This window comes from Corvus kubaryi, unplaced genomic scaffold (genome assembly GCF_017639235.1).
Source record: "Corvus kubaryi isolate FWS band 111438036 unplaced genomic scaffold, C.kubaryi_AGA036_p1.0 37284, whole genome shotgun sequence".
Lineage (NCBI taxonomy): Eukaryota > Metazoa > Chordata > Aves > Passeriformes > Corvidae > Corvus > Corvus kubaryi.
The window spans coordinates 2,796,544-2,806,138 of NW_024581088.1; the positions used below are offsets into that span (position 1 = coordinate 2,796,544).

The 9,595-nt window shown below is 44.4% G+C and overlaps 1 long non-coding RNA gene across 1 annotated transcript; it reads left to right on the plus strand.

Moving 5' to 3' along the window:
- The first annotated feature begins 303 nt into the window (after window positions 1-303).
- On the plus strand, window positions 304-3,693 carry LOC121663482. The gene is made up of 3 exons (XR_006015643.1): window positions 304-314; window positions 3,009-3,018; window positions 3,618-3,693. It is a non-coding gene; the product is annotated as an uncharacterized LOC121663482 (long non-coding RNA).
- The last annotated feature ends 5,902 nt before the right edge of the window (window positions 3,694-9,595 follow it).

The following is a 9,595-nucleotide window of genomic DNA, read 5'->3' on the forward strand; positions in this document are numbered from 1 at the left end:
ACTGTTCAAACCTGTCAGTTCTCAAGACAAAGATATGGGTGGTTATAGCAGGGGGAGAGAAAGCCATGGGGAAGGGGATAATGTGTGATCATACTATAGAACAGTAGGCCTGAATTTCTCCTTTGATCCCTAAAGCTGGGATTCTTCATGTTGTTGCTGTTGTTTTTTTACCGTGGCCAGTGGCAGAGGAAAGCCATGATTAAGCCTAGGAGTGAACTGTTTCATGTAAAGCAAATTTTCTACACAGATGTTGACTCTGCCTCCTTCTACTTGCTTCCCTGTATGCCTTGCTGTCCCATTTCTTTAGACTGTTTGTTTTCAGTGTTTGTAATGTTCCATTTAAAAATATTTCAGTGGTTTTTCCCCTGCTGTCTAACAGACTGTTCTTCAATTCATCTTTAGTTCCTCAGGGCACTCAGATTATTACTACTAAAATTTTGCTCTTAAAGTAAAGACTGAGTGGTTTAGAAGAATGAGTTTTTCTACCTCTTATACTCTAGACTGGATGCAGCAGTTGAGGCTACAAAAAACGTTCTATTCTTACATTCTGCCATCAGCATTTGCTACTGTCTGCAACAGAATTCAAGGCAAGATGGTCCAGTTCTACAGCTCATTATGTTCATCGCTGAATTTGTTTCAGCATGAAAGGAATGAGAAGGAGGTATCTTTACTAACAAACTGTGCGTCTGCTGGTAGATAAAACCAGATACTGAGAGGTGAAAGAAGCAATGGGAGGAACCATAAATTCCATAGGATTTCCACTAATTGACACAAACTGTTACTCACCTGAGGCCGAACTAAATCCCTAGATTTAGAGAAAAAGAACAGAGACACAAGGAAAAATAAAAGGCAGGGGGTACACATTAGAAAGGCAGTTTGTATTAAGCTATTCAGGAAGTCTGTACCTTTCAAGTACCTCAGCCAATGGGGAAAGAGAGAGGGAAATGCAGCTGGGAAATTAGGATAAAAAGGAGGCTGCATCTTCCGACAACTTGAGAGACCCCATGGGAAATGCCTTCTCCCTTTATTCGAATAAAGTAACAGGACTCCTCTGTCTCCTTTTTGGACATAAACCTCTGGTGTTTGTGGATTAATTTTCCTGACAGTCTGGGGGCTCTTGTCTGGGACATTTCCACCGTCCAGGGCAGTGGGCAGCGAGCAGAGCTGAAGGCGCCTCACCCAGTTTCGGTGATCAGCTCCCCTTGGTGGCAGCTGGCACCGGACGATCGATTGGGCTCCTGAGACTGTCCAGGAGACAGATGAGTGGCGGACCAGGGGGGTCCCTGAAGAGTCCACAGGGAAGGACCACTGAAAATCTCACCGGTGAGTACAATGGGATCTTCAGAGAGTAAACCTGGGAGGGCACCCATGGAGGGTAGCACAGGTAAACCTGGGAGGGCACCCATGGAGGGTAGCATAGGTAAAACAAGGCACACATGGAGGGTAGCATAGGTAAATCAGGGCACCCATGGGTTGCAAAGGTAAAGCCGGGAAGAGGTCCCAGCAAAAGGGGTGATGATCCCAAAACATCTCTGAAGAATCCCTTGGAAGAATGTGGAGTTGGTTTACACATTCTCCCAGAGGTAATTAAGGACATGGACGCCCAAAGGGGGCAATAACGGGAAGTCGAGGAGGGGTCTCGACAATCCATGCCTGTGGGGGCAATAAGGGGAGTTGAGAAGGGGTCTCGACAACAAGAGATGGACAAATGATGTTGATATGTTAGGAAAAAAAATTAGTTGAAGGAGAGTGTAGAGAAATATGGTTGAGACAAGGAGTGGCTGGGCGCGGAGCCACGGGACCGGGAGCATGGGCTGGGGGGCTGTGGGAGCTGTGGGACAGCCGGGGCTCAGCGCCGGGCGGTGCCTGACCCCGCCAGCCCCGGGCAGGGCGGCAGTGGCCGCCGGCCCCGATGAGGCTGCGGGACGCCCCGGCCGCCTGTGGTGCTGCCGGCCGTGCGGCAGGACAGAGACCGGCTCTGGGATAACAGTGTGTGATAAAGAGAGTGAGCACAAAGAGGAGGAGAAAAGAATATCCGTGAAATGATGATTGCACGTGGAAAGATTAGGATTTTCTTTTAAGGATTTTGTTTGGTTCTCTGGAGAAATGAATGATTTTGAGCTGTGGGAGAATGAGTACCCACAAGCAGTAGCTAAGGGGGACTAGAGGAAGGGCAGAATAAACCCCTAGATTAACTGGTTAGAAAGATACAGCAAGTGTATGTAAGAAGGGATGAAGAAAAGGCGAAAGCAAAGGCAAAGGTGATGGCAGAGTTTTTACAGCCCTGGAGGGATAAAGCACAGGGCCCAAGGAGTCCCCTGGGATAGAAGGGACGGGGTTGGCCACAAGGAAGTGGCAGGGGCTTTCCCTCCTAGGCAGGGGAGAGACTACCAAAACAGCAGTTGAAAAAGAATTAGTGTGCTATCTGCAGGGCAGAGGGACACTGAAAGCAGGACTGTCCGCAGGGACAGCTGGACCCTCAGGAGGAGGAGGTCCAGAGGAAAATGGAGATGGATTGCTAGGGGTGTCAGGGGCTCCCATTATACCAGGGACCCACCACACTGGAGCCCTTGCTAACTTTTAAGGTGGGTCTGGATCAAGAGGAGGTGTGTTTCCTGGTAGACACAGGGGCCTCTCCATCCACCTTGAATTTTATCCCTAAGGGGGAAAAATTGTCAAAAAGATCTTTGATTATTCAAGGGGTGAGTGGAAAAGATGAGCAGGTGCATTTTATTCAACCACTGTTAGTAAATGTGAGGAGTAGGTTTGAATGCAAGAATTTCTGTTTGTTCCTAATTGTGATTGTAATTTACGGAGAAGAGATTTGATGGCTAAAGTGGGAATGCAAATTAGTATTGTAAAAAATGATAAAGAGGCTAACACTATGGTAACTTTGTGTAAAATGTCTGAGAAGGTCTCTACTGAAATAAACCCAGAAGTGTAGGCAGCCCCAGAGAAATATGAAAAATTGAACGTAGAGCCTCTCCAAATTACTCTGAGGCAACCAGGACAAGAAGTGTCTAAAAAGCAATATTCCATTTCAAGGGAGAGAAGGAAGGAGTTACAGCCTGTTATTTAGGTCCTGCTAAAGGCAGGGCTTTCAGAGCCATGTGTGTCTCCCTATAACACCCCTATCCTGCCAGTTAAGAAACCAAATGGCACCTACAGAATGGTGCAGGATTTAAGAATAATAAATTAAATTGTCAAACCAAGGTATCCCACAGTTCTGGATCCCTATACCATCCTGAATCAGATCCCTTCTTCACATCAATATTATTCAGTACTGGATTTGAAGGATGCTTTCTGGGGGTGTCCCATTACAGAGGACAGTAAACAGTATTTTGCCTCCAAGTGGGAACAGGAAGAAGAAGAGAAAATGGAAAAACAACTGAACAAATGGACAGTCTTTCTGCAGGGATATACAGAGTCACCGGTTTTGTTTTGGCAAGACTTGCAGAAAATATTACTAGAGTTTACTCCACCCTTGGGAGTTAGGCTGTTGCAGTATGTGGATGACTTGCCTTTATCAGGGGAACAGGAAAAGGTGGTTGAAGAGGCTACTGTGAAGCTGCTTAATTTTCTTGCTAAAAAGGAGCTTAGAACTTTTGGGGGAAAAGCGCAGTCTGTAGAAAAAAAAATTAAATATCTGGGCCACGTTTTGACTGGAGGTCTACGGTGTATTGATCCAGAAAGAATACAAGAAATTTTACAAGTATCATTACCCCAGACTAAAAAAAGAGTTATGGCAGTTTTTCAGAGTTGGTGGGGTACTGCAGAGCATGAACTGAGGATTTTTCTGGTTTAGCCAGACCTTTATATGACTTTTTAACCCAAGACAGTCCTAATGTCGTGGTATGGACACCAGAAGGAGAGCAAAGCTTCAGGAAATTAAAAGACAAATTGGTTAATGCCCCACTCTTAGCTCTTCCAGACTCAGAAAAGGAATTTGAGCTATATGTGAATGTTAAACAGGGCCGTGCTAAAGGAATTTTGATACAAGAGCATGGGGAAACACGATGGCCTGTTGCTTATTTTTCTAAGCTGTTAGACCCAGTGGTCAGAGGCTGGCCTCATTGTCTGCAGAACTGTGCAGCCATGACTTCAATGGTAACTGAGGCCTGAAAACTGACAGTGGGAGGATATCTGATTGTTAAAATTTCACATCAGGTTAAAGCTTTGTTAACTGATAGAGCCTCTAAGTGGATGGCCAGCACTCGGTTATTACAGTATGAATCTTGTTTAATGGAACAGGAGGATTTAGAATTGAAAAGTGAGGAAGGGTGTGTCTTGCTTTGAAAGACAGGTGTCTGCTAAGGAAGGCAGGAGCCTCCCTTGGAATGGAAAATGTTACCGCCTTCCCTCCGAATTATTATAATTTTGAAATGAAGGGGCTTTCAGGCAAAGATATGAGAAATAGGAATAACAGTTCTTTACTAGTAAATATAACAAGGCAATAATACAGAAACACTGGCTTAACCTGACAGAGTCAGGATACCACCCAACACCCTGCTGGGCAGGGTGGTGGCAGCAGTACAGTTAAGGGGTGGCTGCAGTCCTCTTTGAAGTGATAGATACGGTTCTGTTGAAGCAGTGATCCTGTAGAAGGGTCTGGTCTCCTCTGAAGGTCCAGGGGTGGTTATGTAGCTCTTGTCCTCTGGGAATCCAGTAGGTCAGGGCTTACTGTGGTGCTCCAAACCTCAGATTACATCCAGGATGGAATGCTTGGTTCCTCCCCCTGGGTGGAGCATCTCACAGTGGGATGATGTAATTTTATGAGTCATGCAGTGAGGCTTGATGGTCCATTAACAGAAGATATCCTTCAGGAGGGAGTTATCGGGGATGTGTCATGGATGAGACAAAGAACACTGCCCTACCTGGTTTTAACAGCTAGTGATAGAATGCATACTTTTGGTTACGTCTTACATTGTAACCTAAGACAGGCCTAACCCAGCCTCCTGTCTGAACGGTCCTGAAGAGGGGGACCAGGAAGAAACCCATGACTGCATTCAAGTGATAGATCTCCAGACCCCAGCTAAGGAAGATTTATGAGACACTCCCTGGCCTGAGGGAGAAAATGTGTTTATTGATGGGTCTTCAAGGATGGTAGAAGGGAAGTGATTTACAGGATACGCTGTCATTAAAGGAGGGGGGGAGATTGCCGCCCACATGGTCAGCTCAGACAGCAGAGCTGTGTGTTCTTGTGAGAGTCTGTCAATTGTAACGGGACAAGAGAGTGAATATTTTTACTGATTCTAAATATGCATATGGGGTGATACATGCATTTGGGAAATTATGGGAAAGAATAGGTTTATTAACCTGTGGGGGAAAAAGGTTAGCTCATGAGAGCTTAATTTCTTGCCTGTTGGAGGTAGTGAATTTACCAAAAAGGGTGGCAATAATGCACATTGGGGGACCAGGCAGGGTGCTCAGAGGAGGCAATAGGTAACCAACTGGCTGATGAGGAGGCTTGGAAAACTGCACTGTTGCCAGAAATCTCTAAGATTCTCCCATTGCTCCCAGTAACTGCACCGCTGCCAGAGAAACTGTCTTTTGCACCAGAGGAGCTTGAGATAATTAAAAAGAGCAGAGCAGAGGAAGGAGGGGATAATTGGTTTACAAGGGATGTTAAGCAGAGGATACCAAAAGCTCTGGCCTTACAAATATTAAAACAACTCCATGAAGGGAGTCATTGAGGCCCTTAAGGATTGGCAGAAGCCTTCCTCAAAATGTACACTGCTGTGGGTCTTTTTGCTCTGGCAAAGCGAGCTATTGAGGTTTACTTGATTTGTGCTAAAACCAGTAACAGGGTTACAAAGAAAATTGCCAGGGGAGGGAGGTCTTGGGCTATACATCCCTTCCAAAGATGCCAGGTGGATTTTACTGAAATGCCCTGAGTGGGAAGGTTTAAATATCTTTTGATAGTAGTATGTCAGCTAACAGGGTGGCCAGAAGCATTTCCAGCTGTTTCAGCAACTACAGGATCAGTTATTAAGGTATTTTTGGAACAAATAATTCCAAGATATGGGATTGTGGAAGCAATAGACTCAGATTGGGGAACTCATTTTACAGGAAAAATTCTTCAAGGGGTTATGACTACTTTAGGAATACAATGGAACTTCCATACCCCCTGGCACCCCCAGAGCTCAGGCCAAGTTGAAAGGATGAATGGAGAAATAAAGAAACACCTTCTGAAGCTGGTGATAGAAACTAAGATGCCATGGGTATGGCTCTTGCCACTGGCTTTAGCAAGAATAAGGGCCAGACCCAGAGGAGACATTCAGTTATCTCCCTTTGAATTGATGTTTGGAATTCCTTACCCTTGCAATTCTCAGCCTAGTGGGGGGGGGGGGTGGAAATAAGTGATGTATTTAAAACACTAGGTGGCCAGGATACTGTTTCTTGTAAAACCTATTCGACAGGAAGCTCAGCTGGCACAGCCCCTGCCTTTGGACTTCGCTGTTTATAACATTCAACCAGGAGATTGGGTCCTAGTTAAAGGAGTGGAAAGAAGCACCACTGGTGGTGAAGTGGCATGGCCCATTCCAAGTGTCACTGACCACAGAAACAGCCATCAAGACAGCTGAACACAGGTGGACCCATCACACACGGGTCAAGGTCTCTGAGGCCTCGGAGATTTGGACATCTCAGCTGGAGGAGAAGGACAGGAGGCTGCGACTGACACTCCACAGGAGTGGCCTAGAGGAGTAGCCAGTGCGTTGACATTGGGGGAAGTCTGGGGGAAACCCACAGACTGACTGCTGAAATAGTCTGTATGGGCATCCCTCCTTTCGGATCTCCGGTCATTGGGGGCTAATCCTCACTGTCATTGTTTTCTTTATGTTAAACTGTTTCTGTTCTTTCACTCGCTGCAGGTGGTGCGGGAGACAACGTGAGAATTACATTAGGTGATTAGATTAGACCACACTATTAGAATGTTTTTCTTAATAATCTTACTTTTGTATTGTCAGTTAGGTTTGGGCCAGAGGTAGGAGAATCGTTTTTTTAGTCCTAGGAGAAGTAGCAAAAACCTTTAAGCTTAGCAGTTGTTGGGTCTGTGGAAGACCAGGAGGATCTGAAGACTGGCCATGGGTGGCCAGTCCAGTCAAATCTAAATGGTGGGTCAGCTCCCTGAGTGAGGTCCATAATGGGATGGGATTTTGGGACAAGGAAGGAAGTCCGTGGTGGCTTCCTTCTTCTGAAAGAGGCATTTATTGTCTAAATAGAACAGGAGGCATATACACGACAAAAAGTGTTTGTGACTGGACTTTATCTTTGCATTTAGGCTGTTGGACCCCCAACTGCCCTCCTTACGATTGTTCCAGATATTGAGGCAGATGGAATCAAATGAATGTTAAGCTCACTAATGGTAGCTGGGTAAGGTGTTCCTACCATAATAACCAAAGGGATTTTGAAGGCTGTAAAGCAGTGGGGAAGGATAAGTTTTTTGACCACTTATTTTTAAGCTGCTCCCAAGATAATTCCACAAATAGGACACCTGTTGTCCATGACTATCAGTAGAAGTGGCAACACCGGAATGGAACTCAAACCCTTTTTAAGTTCTGGTCCAGATCTACAAAACAGATCTGGAATGTAACTGTAGGTGGAAACCTCATGTGGGAGCTTGGAAATGCAAATATTGTGATTCTTATGGTGGGGCAACTATTGTTGGAGGACTGTTAGGCCCAGGAAGCAAGCTGTATTTTGACCCACCAATTGATGATGAAACTTGGGAAGGTCCCTTTGCCAATGGGACCTGGGCTTTGAAAGGGCAGTATTGGATTTGTGGCCAACATGCTTATTGCAGGTTACCTCCAAACTGGTCAGGGATATGTTATATAGGGTATATTAGACCATTGTTCTTTTTGCTACCAGAAGTTCAGGGAAATCAGTTACAAATCAAGGTATATAATAATCTAATTAGAGAAAAGCAGTCAATTGATGCATCCCTGGCTGGAGGGAGCACCCAGAAGTGGGGAAAAGATGAATGGCCACCTGAACGAATCATACAACACTATGGACCAGCCACTTGGAATCCTAATGAATTAATATCAGGTGCCAGGGAACCCATTTATCATTTAAATCGGATAATTAGGTTACAAGCTTTCTTTGAAATAATAACCAACCAGACAGCTACAGCTCTTGACCTTCTTGCTGACCAATCCACTCAGATGAGGAATGCTATATTTTAACTTCAAATGGTGTTAGATTATCTATTAGCAGAAGGGGGAGTGTGTGTAAAATTAAATGACTCAAACTGCTGTTTGCAAATAGATGACAACGGAAAAGTAGTGAAACAAATAACAAAAGCAATAAGAAAGTTAGCTCATATACCACTCCAAATGTGGAAAGGATGGGAATAGGACATGTTTTTGTGGTTAGCTGGTGGACTATGGGTTAAACAAACGCTTTTTTTTCCTCATATGTGCTATAGCAACTCTAATCTTTTTACCATGCATGATTCCTTGCTTAGTACAACTTATTCAACATGTGATCAAGCGGGTGCAGGTAGTAGCCATGCCTACAGATCCACAGATGGCTACAAAGGGACAGAAAACTATGTCACTGCAAATAATTGCAAAACCAAAAAAGACCCAGGAACAGAAAATGAAGTCAATGATAACTAAAGGTTGTAAAGACAATTATTGAGAAAATAAAAAGAGGAGGGATTGAAAGGAAGGAGAAGGAGGTATCTTTACTAACAAACTGTGCGTCTGCTGGTAGATAAAGCCATATACTGAGAGGTGAAAGAAGTGATGGGAGGAACCATAAATTCCATAGGAATTCCACTAATTGACACAAACTGTTACTCACCCAGGGCTGAACTAAATCCCTGGATTTAGAGAAAAAGAACAGAGACACAAAGAAAAAAGGGGGTCTGTATGAGGCAATTCGGGAAGTCTGTACCTCTCAAATATGTCAGCCAATGGGGAAAGAGAGAGGGAAATGCGGCTGGGAAATTAGGGTAAAAAAGGAGGCTGCATCTTCTAACAATTTGAGAGACCCCATGGGAAATGCCTTCTCCCTTTATTCGAATAAAGTAACAGGACTCCTCTGTCTCCTTTTTGGACATAAACCTCTGGTGTTTGTGGGTTAATTTTCCTTACAAGCATCTCCTCCCTTGCAGCATCTATGAACCTACAAATACGGTGTATTATCCAAGTATAAAGTATTTCTAAGTCACCATGGTGATACACACAATCTGAAGATGTGAAAACACACTTCTAGTTCTCTGCAGAGGTATCCTGTTGATAGATATGACAATTCCATGATTCTGGCATTTGCAAATTGGAGCCTGATGCTATCATACATGACTCCCAAGTGTTACAGAAGTGGGTCTTGTGTAGGCAAATACGTGTACATTTCCTAATTGTTTAGCTGTTTTTATGTCTCTTTAGTATACCCTTCATTTTGGTCTTGGTCTGTGTCTACTACTGAACTTCATGAAGTGCATGAGAATAGATGTGCATGCTGTTGTATCCTGTTTTCAAGAGTTAACAATGGGTTAAAAACTTTATGCTGGTATGAGAGGCAAGAGGAGGAGAGTATTTTTCAGGTATTTTCTGGAACGTGCTGTCTGGAATCAAAAGGGTTGAGA